Source organism: Moschus berezovskii, chromosome 14 (genome assembly GCF_049115385.1).
Source record: "Moschus berezovskii isolate FMDL1 chromosome 14, NW_MosBer_1.0, whole genome shotgun sequence".
NCBI classification, from domain to species: Eukaryota; Metazoa; Chordata; class Mammalia; order Artiodactyla; family Moschidae; genus Moschus; species Moschus berezovskii.
In genome coordinates, this window is record NC_142473.1 from 31,474,998 (window position 1) to 31,483,926 (window position 8,929).

The 8,929-nt window shown below is 40.6% G+C and overlaps 1 pseudogene; it reads right to left on the minus strand.

Annotated features, from left to right (window-relative positions):
- Positions 1–1,303: 1,303 nt before the first annotated feature.
- Positions 1,304–8,312, minus strand: LOC129553559 (splicing factor 3B subunit 4 pseudogene; annotated as a pseudogene).
- Between the last annotated feature and the right edge of the window lie 617 nt (positions 8,313–8,929).

Below are 8,929 nucleotides of genomic sequence, written 5' to 3' on the forward strand. Positions count from 1 at the left end.
CCTAGATAAGAGTCACCAATGTAAGATGCAAGGGTAGAGACCATTATTCTTCATTGGTTGCTGCAGGCAGATACACAGCTAGACTTGGGGTTTAAAGCAGCTTCCAGATGACTTTTTCTTCTTTTTTAAAATTTCTATTCGTTTACTTATTTATTTATAGCTGTGCAGAGACTTTGTTGCAGCTCATGGGCCCTTTGTTGCTGTGTACAAGCTTTCTCTAGTAGCAGTGAGCGGGGGCTGCTCTCTCGTTGCAGTGCTCGGGTTTCTCATGGCAGTGACTTCTCCTGTTGCAGATTATGGGTTCCAAGGTGCCCAAGCTCAATATTTGTGACACACAGGCTTGAGGCATGTGGGATCTTAGTTCCCAGAACAGGGATCAATCCCGTCTTTCCTGCATTGGTAGACGGATTCTTAACCACTGGACCACCAGGATAGCCCCCTGGGTGACTTTCTTAAGAATCACTCTCATTGGCTTTGCAAACTAAGATAGTTTAGGTGAGCTTCCCATTTGTAGGGGCTTCCCTGATAGCTCAGGTGGTAAAGAATCCACCTGCAATACAGAGGACCCCAGTTTGATTCCTGGGTCGGGAATATCCACTGGAGAAGGGATAGGCTACCCACTCCAGTATACTTGAGTTTCCCTTATGGTTTAGCTGGTAATGAATCCACCTGCAATGCAGGATACCTGGGTTGGGAAGATCCCTGGATAAGGGAAAAGCTAACCACTCCAGTATTCTGGCCTAAAGAATTCCATGGACTGTGTAGTCCATGGTATCAAAAGAGTTGGACACGACTGAGCAACTTTCACTTTCCCATTTGTAGCCACTTACAGGTGAGGTTTTGAGAATCACTCCTTCTAGAACTAACTGAGATGGTCGCTCCTTCAGCCCTTCCAACAGTTTTATCAACCTTTAAGCTTCTACAATCTCGTCTTTCACACTTGAAAAACTGAGTGCCTTCTGTTTTTCTGGCCAAACCTAGAATAAATGCAAGACATACACCCATGCTTCCCTGTTTGATGATATTTTATAGTTTTAGTTTTTAAATGTTTGGGTCAGTTGGAGGTATTTGTATATGTGCACAAGTTAGGTGTATGTATATGTGTATGGAACCATTTTATTTTATTTTCTCTGTGTATTTGCAAAACACATAAGACCAACATAGAAAAGATAAATAAAACCTCCTGTGAAAAAAATTACACTTACAAAAGAAAGGCCTGCAAGGCCTGCTATAGCAACTCTGATTGGTCCAAGGAAGTAAACAGACATTGGGAGGCTATAATAGGAGGAAAGACAATGAGAAATCACTGAGAGAGAAGGCCTCGAAGTGGGCCTCAAGGGGGAACTGGAGGCCAGGGAGTGGGTCTGGGTGGAGGGAACGGCCCCCACTGGTAGCCATAGGGTGGAGGTCATGGAGGGCCAGTGTATCCATCCATGAAGGGGCATCAATAGAGGAAGTCCATGCATGCCATGCAGAGGCATCGGACCTGGGAGACCCACAGTAGAGCCAAACAGAGGCCCTTGGTGGGGGTGGGGCATGCTCGTGGGAAGCTGTCCAGGGTGAGGCATTCCAGGTGGTGGTTGGGGTGATGGCTACCCCCCAGAGCCAGGGGCCCAGCATGGGGCTGTCCCAAGCCATGAGGGCTATGGTGGGCCAGTTGCATCTGAGACATCTCTAGATGGAGCATCCCACCCAGTGGGAATGGGTGAGGATGTGAGTATCCGTGTCCAGGATGTCCAGTCCCTGGGGTTCCTGCTGATGGGGGGCCATGTCCTCCAGCCCCAGGAGGCATAGGTGGTGGGGTCATAGCTGGGGGTATCCTAAGTGGAAGGGCTCCAGGAGGTGGTACTGGTGGTGGGACGGAGCCAGAAGGAGGCATGCATGGAGGAGGAAGTCCAGACCCCAAAGATGATACCACAGGATTGGCCGCAGAGGGTAGAGGGGGTGCACTGGCAAACAGCTGATAAGGGTGGTCAGCCTGGGAGAGTGGTTCTGTGCTGCCACAAGTCGTTCAGCTGCTGAGCCATGGCACTCACCCCTGGAGTCCTTCTTGTGTCCTCCCACAGTGATGGGGTGGTTATAGAGGTACTGCCCATTCATGGCTCAATCGCTGCATCCAAATCATCAAATAAAGCTAAACCAATAAAGGCATAACCTTTGGAGTTGTGTGTATCAGGGTGACACATAATCTTGGGAGTTTGCAAGATGAACCCATAGGCACTTAAAATATCATAAAGCAACTTCTCATGAATCTCTGGGTCCAGGTTCCCAATGAAAATGTTGACCCCCCACATCCAAGTTTTTGCTGTGAGCTGATGTTTTGTTCACCTGTATTGGCTTCCCATAGAGTTTGATCATGTTCATGATCTTTATGGCAGAGTCAGCATCTTCCTCACTTAAGAATTCCACAAAACCATAACCTTGGTGCTGACCAGTGACTCTGTCCTTTGGCATGTGGATGTTGACTACTGGCCTTGCCTGGAGAGAGAGTTCTCACAGCAGTGGTTTACTAACCTTCTCATCAAGGCCCCCTATGTGGCATCCTGGTTCCACTTGGACAAAGATCGGCCTAGTGGCCATGGTGGAAAACCTCCCACTGTCTCCCATTTCAATATTTTTAAGTTTTTTAAAATATATAAACCACTTTTAAAGTCTTTATTGAATTTGATACAATATTGCTTCTGTTTTATATTTTGATTTTTTTGCCCGCAAGGCATGTGGGATTTTAGCTCCCTAACCAGGGATTGAACCAACATCCCCTGCGTTGAAACATAAAATCTTAACCACTGGACCACCAGGGAAGTCCCTAGGAACCATTTTAAATAATTGTATATGGAGTGACACTTCACCCTAAATACTTCAACATACGTCTCCTAAGAATAAGAACACTGGACATAAACAGAATTCCACTATCACACCTATGAAGATTAACATAATTCTTCAATATCATCTCATGTTTTCAATATATATTGAAATATATATCCCTTATATATATCCCATATATTCAAGTTTCCCCAGTTCTCTCAAAATGGCTTTTATAGCTGTTTTCTCTCTGTCTTTTTTTAAAATTCAGGCTCCAGCACACTTCCTCAGGTTGTTATGTCTCTGTCATCCCTTTACATTAAGAACAGTATTCACCAACCCAGACACTGACTTCTTTTAAAGAGTCCAGAGAAGATGATATGAATTTAACTAATTTCCTCATCATTAGAATCAGGTTAAACATTTTTGTTCAGGTCTTTGGATTCAAAACCCAATACCCTAAAAGCTTTTACTTACAGAAGAAGACAGCTAATACATGTGAATGGAATGATGTAATTTTTCTAAATTGCTATTTTGCAACCTTCAGGGAATATTTGATTCAGGCAAGGTTCATCAATAAATGCTAAAAACCATTAAATAAAAGATTATTGAGGAAAGGAATACACACATGCCTTCCCCACAGATTACGTGTCAATCACTAAACTTTACTTTTGTAGTGGAGAAATCTGGTGGATCATCTTAAACAAGTGATCAAATTTAACATCATCAAATAGTGGGACAATCAGATATTTTGTACCTCCAGATATAATACAACCAGGAGAGTCAGATAACACTGTGAAGTGTCTTGAACCAGATATTTCCACAAAACTTGTTGAAACTTCCTTGTCTTCACTGTTTCCCTGTTGCCTAGTGTGTGCGTGCTTAGTCACTCAGTCGTGTCCGACTCTGTGACTCCATGTACTGCACCCTGCCAGGCTCTTCTGTCCATGGAATTCTCCAGGCAAGATACTGGAATGGGTTGCCATTCCCTTCTCCAGGGGACCCTCCCAACCTAGGGACTGAACCCAGGCCTCCTGCATTGCAGGCAGATTCTTTACCGTCTGAGCCACCAGGGTCAGCTTGGTTTCACAGACAGCTGCATTTTTGGAAGAGAGTTAGCTATCTGTTTTGTTTTGTTTCCAGTCCTATAATTGACAACATTACCTGGATGTAGAGTAAAAAAAAATGTAATGTATATTTATAAAGATGAAAAGCTACATTGTTCTTGGACTTCCTTGGTGGAACAGTGGATAAGAATCCACCTTGCAATGCAGGGGATGCAGGTTCAATCCCTGGACCGGAGAGATCCCACATGCCATGGGGCAACTAAGCCTGTATGCCACAACCACTGAGCCTGTGCTCTTGGAGCCCAGGATCTACAGCTACTGAGCCCACATGCTGCAACTCCTGAAGCCCACTTGCCCTAAAGTCTGTGCTCCACAAAAAGAGAAGCCAACACAATGAGAAACCAGTGCACGGTGACTAGAGAAAAACCCACGCAGCAATGAAGACCCAGTACAGACATAAATAAACAAAGATGTTTTTAAAAAGAACTACTCAGGATCTGAAATGGAAACAGACCCAGAGAGAAGTGGGATACAGGTAACCTGGAAGCAATAAACAATGAAATTAGTAACTGTTTAGGTAAATTTAAAAAGTGTTAGTGATTTTACATGTATTTATGTAAATATGTATATATATATATTTAAATATACGTATATTTAACCAACTTGAGGTGAGTCTTTTATAACTAAAAATTTGCAAAATATTGGAAATTTCATATAGTTCAACCTAACATAAAACATTTTTATGGGACCTCCCTGGTGGTTCAGCAGCTAACACTCTGTTCTCAATGCAGGAGGCCCAGGTTCAATTCCTGGTCAGGGAACTAGATCCCACATGCTGCAACTAAGACATGGTGCAGCCAAATAAGTAAGTAAATATATAAAAAAATTTGTAAACATTTTTATGAGTAGTTTTGTCTCTCTTAATCACTGTTGTATTTCCAGTGCTCAGAACACCTCTTGCCACACGGCAGGGAGCCTCAATAAATATTATCGATGAAGGGACTGCTTAACAGGAGGTGTTGGCAACAACAAAGAAAATATTAGACCAAAGTAGTGTGGAAAGTGGGAAAGGAGAGGTCAAAGTGAAAGCTTTCTACAGTCTTTGCATTATTCAGAAAAAAAGATAAGAATATTGATTATCTTTAGACTTTGTTAAGTCTAACAGAAAGATTAAAATTTCAAGGACAACCCATTAAAGAATACAAAGAAGAGATAACTTTCAAACTAGCATATGGGAAAAAGAGGCTAAAGAACATCAGATTGACTTCCAGTAAAGGCTGATGAATTGATTACATGCATTAGTCTCTGCTCTTTTCTCAAATCCCAATAAAATGTCACAGAAGTGCACTTTAAAAAAATGCATAAACCCCCAAAGAGAATAAGAGACAAAAGGAATTTTGGAAGCTGGAAGACCTGTAGATAGTCAGATGATAATAACTGAACACACCTGAGAAGATGGATTTTAAAGCAGCAGTGGAGAAAGTTCAGAAAACCCCAGATCTGTATCACTAAACTCCTGAAAGCTCAGTCATCAGCAGCCACAGGTTCTTTTCAGCTGGGTTACTGTCCTTCCCCCAAAGCATCAGGAAGCCAGAGGTTTATTCTCTGGAAAGAGTGAAAAAGCATGTCTCTGGCCTGGGGAAAAAGAGATATTCTTGTGGCCAGGATTTCTATACCTAAAAACAGAAGATTTAAGTAAAACTTTACATATCGAGTTGTAAGACTCCTCTCTCCACACACTATCCTTCCTTTTGGCCAAAATGTTGGCTGTTTGGCTAAAGCTAAACAGAAAGGAGACTGGAACATTCTCCCTGTATAATTAGACTAAGCCAATAAAATATTAATAGGCCTAAAGACACACTTTGGAGGGGTTTTGTGGTCAAGATGAAACACTAAAAAGTGACCCATGGACTCAAGGCTTCATCACATCAGCTCCATTTTTTCCTTCTAATTTACCATGAAATTTTTCTAACATATAGAAAAATTGAAAAAACAGTTCAATGATCACCCCAATACTCTCCATCTAGGCCCAGTAATTGTTAACATTTTGCCATATTGACTTCCTCTCTCTATATATATATTTTATATGTGTGCTTAACCCTTTGGAAGTTGTAGGTAGCATGTGCTTTTCCTTTAAACAACTTCAGCTTGCATATTCTAAAACTTAAGGACACTCTTCTACAAAGCCACGATACTCTTATCATACCTAGCAAAATTAATAATAATTCCATAATATCATTGGATATACAGTTTATGCTCAAATTTTCCCATTTTTCATTTAATAAGCTTTTTATTATTGCTTTATTATTTTCTCAATCAAGATCCAATCCAGGTGAGGGGAGGGATAAATTAGGGTTTGGGGATTAACATACACATACCTACTTTATATAAAATAGATATCAGCAAGGACCTACTGTCAACAGGAACTCTACTCAATATTCTGTAATAATGTACATGGGGAAACAATCTGAAAAAGCAGATAAATGTATATGTATATCTGAATCAGTTTGCTGTATACCTGAAACCAACACAATATTGTAAATCAAATATACTCTAATGTAAAATAAAAATTAAATTAAAAAAGAAGATTCAGTCAAGCTTCATGCATTGCCCCTGGTTGTCACTACTCTTTAGTCTTCACTAAATTATTCCCACATTTTTAAAAATGACGTTGACTATTTGAAAAGACCAAGCCAGTTGTCTTGTAGAATGTCCCATATTCTTAAACTGTCTGATGGGTTCTTTGTAGTGTCATTAACCTTGTTTCTCTGTCTTCTGTATTTCCCATCAGTTGGAATCCAACTAAAGACTCAGTTATGTTCAGGCTATGTTTAAAGTATTTCTGACAAGAATGTGCTGGAGAGAAAGCAGGAACTTCACATTATATCACATCGGGAGAAATGCAGTGTCCAGGTGTCCCACTGTTAGTGATCCTAAGTTTCATCACTTGTCAAGATGGTGACTAGGAGGTCTCTTAGTTGTGAAGACATGCTGTTTTCCTTTGTAATTAACATAGGATCCCTTGGCACTCTGCTGTTCCTTGGCAACCTGATGAATTAGCATACATTCAAGATCTTTCTTTGAAATGATTATTTCATTGGAAGAGCTGCAAAATGGTGATTTTCTATCATTTATTCTACATGCGTTAGCTGACATTCTATAAAGAAAAGCTCTCCCTTATCAGTGGGGGTGAACTACAGTTCTTCCTGAACATCAGGGTAAATGCTTAACTACTTTCTTTGATCAATTTATAGAAGAAAGTGAAAGTCACTTAGTCGTGTCCGACTCTTCCAGCCCATGGACTATATAATCCATGGACTTCTCCAGGCCAGAATACTGGAGTGGGTAGCTTTTCCCTTCTCCAGGGGATCTTCCCAACCCAGGGTTTAAACCCAGGCCTCCCACAGTGCAGGCGGATTCTTTACCAGCTGAGCCCCAAGGAAAGCCCAAAGGAAATGTTTAAATATTCTCCTCAATGGTGGTAAATTAAATTTTATCTTTATCTTTTGGTTGTCACTTTGGACTCAGAGAATTATTTTCTTTTTCAATTTTTGTGACAATTCACAGTCATTACAATACAGTATAGCCACATTTGATACTTGATATTTTCTTAGAAATTTGGCTAGTGTGAGCCCTTTTACGCTACTCTTGTGTTCTTTTAACACATCCCATTTATAAGTCAGGATTCTTTAGAGAAATAGGACCAATATCCAAAGACATTTATTATCAGGGATGCTGAGAAATCCCAGTCTGCTATCTGTAAGCTGGAGATCCAGGAAAGCTGGTCTAAGCTCAAAGGCCCAAGAACCAAGAGAGCCAAGGGTATAAGCCCTGGGATGAACTCAAAATCCCAAGAACAGGAGGTAGGGTGGGGGTGCTGATTGTTTTAATCCCTAGTCAGAGTCCAAAGGCGAGGAGCTCCAATGTACAAGAGCTGGGGAAGGTGAAAGTTCCAGCTCAAGTAGAGAGATGGAATTTGCCCTTCCTCTGCTTTTTTGTTTTATTTATACCCTTCAATGATTGGATGATGGAGTCTTCCCTGATGGTCCAGTGGCTAAGACTCTGTGCTCCTAAAGAGGGAGACCTGGTTTGATTCCCGGTCAGGGAATTAGATCCCACATGCTGCAACTAAGATCAAAGATCCTGAGGGTTACAACTAAGACTCAGTGCAGTCAAATAAATGCATAAGTATTTTTTTAAAAAAAGACTGGATGATGCCTACCCACACTGGGGAGGAAAATCTTCTTTATTCACTCCACCAGGTCAAATGCTAGTCTCTTTCAGAGACAGCCCTACAGACACACCCAGAAATAATGTTTACCAGCTATCTGAGCATTCTTTAGCCAGTCAGATTGATACTTTGAATGCTTCCTTGATTTCTGATGCAACTAGATTTCCCAAGCTCACCTTGTCCTTAGTTTGCCCCAGATCTGGATCAGCCATTTCTGCAAGGGGACTTGGTTGGTTTCAGTGAACATGGTATTTATGAACCAGGTTCCAGTGCTTAGCATAGTGTGCTCATTGCCATTGGATTGTCTTTGCTTGTAGGCTCTTGCAGTTAATGAAAGGTATGAGACACATGAAAAACTTGATGACTTCATATAGATATTTCTAATTCAAATTTTAAACTGCAGGATCTTTCTTTTAAAAGATTGCTTTATTCCTTTTCTCTTATGCACTAATTTGCTTTAAGCTACAATACACATAAAATAGTTTCTTTTAGTTTATCATGTGTCTTTTGACTTTGCTTATTGGTAGAAATTTGATCTTTTGTACTGAAAAATATTTTTATTTTTGTATAGTCAAATTAATCTTTTCATTCACTGCTTCTGAATTTAAAGTCATAATTAGTGTGTCACTACTCTCAAGTTATAAAGTGAATCACCTATATTTTTTCTTTAGTACTTGTTTGTACTTGTATGTATCTCTCATGCATTTGAAGTTTATTCGTCTCGTTTATCTTTCATGCTTTTGGAGTGTATGGTATGAGGAATGAATCCAACTTTATCTTTTCCCAAATAGCCATTTAGTTGTTTCAGTACTGTCTCCCCATTAATCAA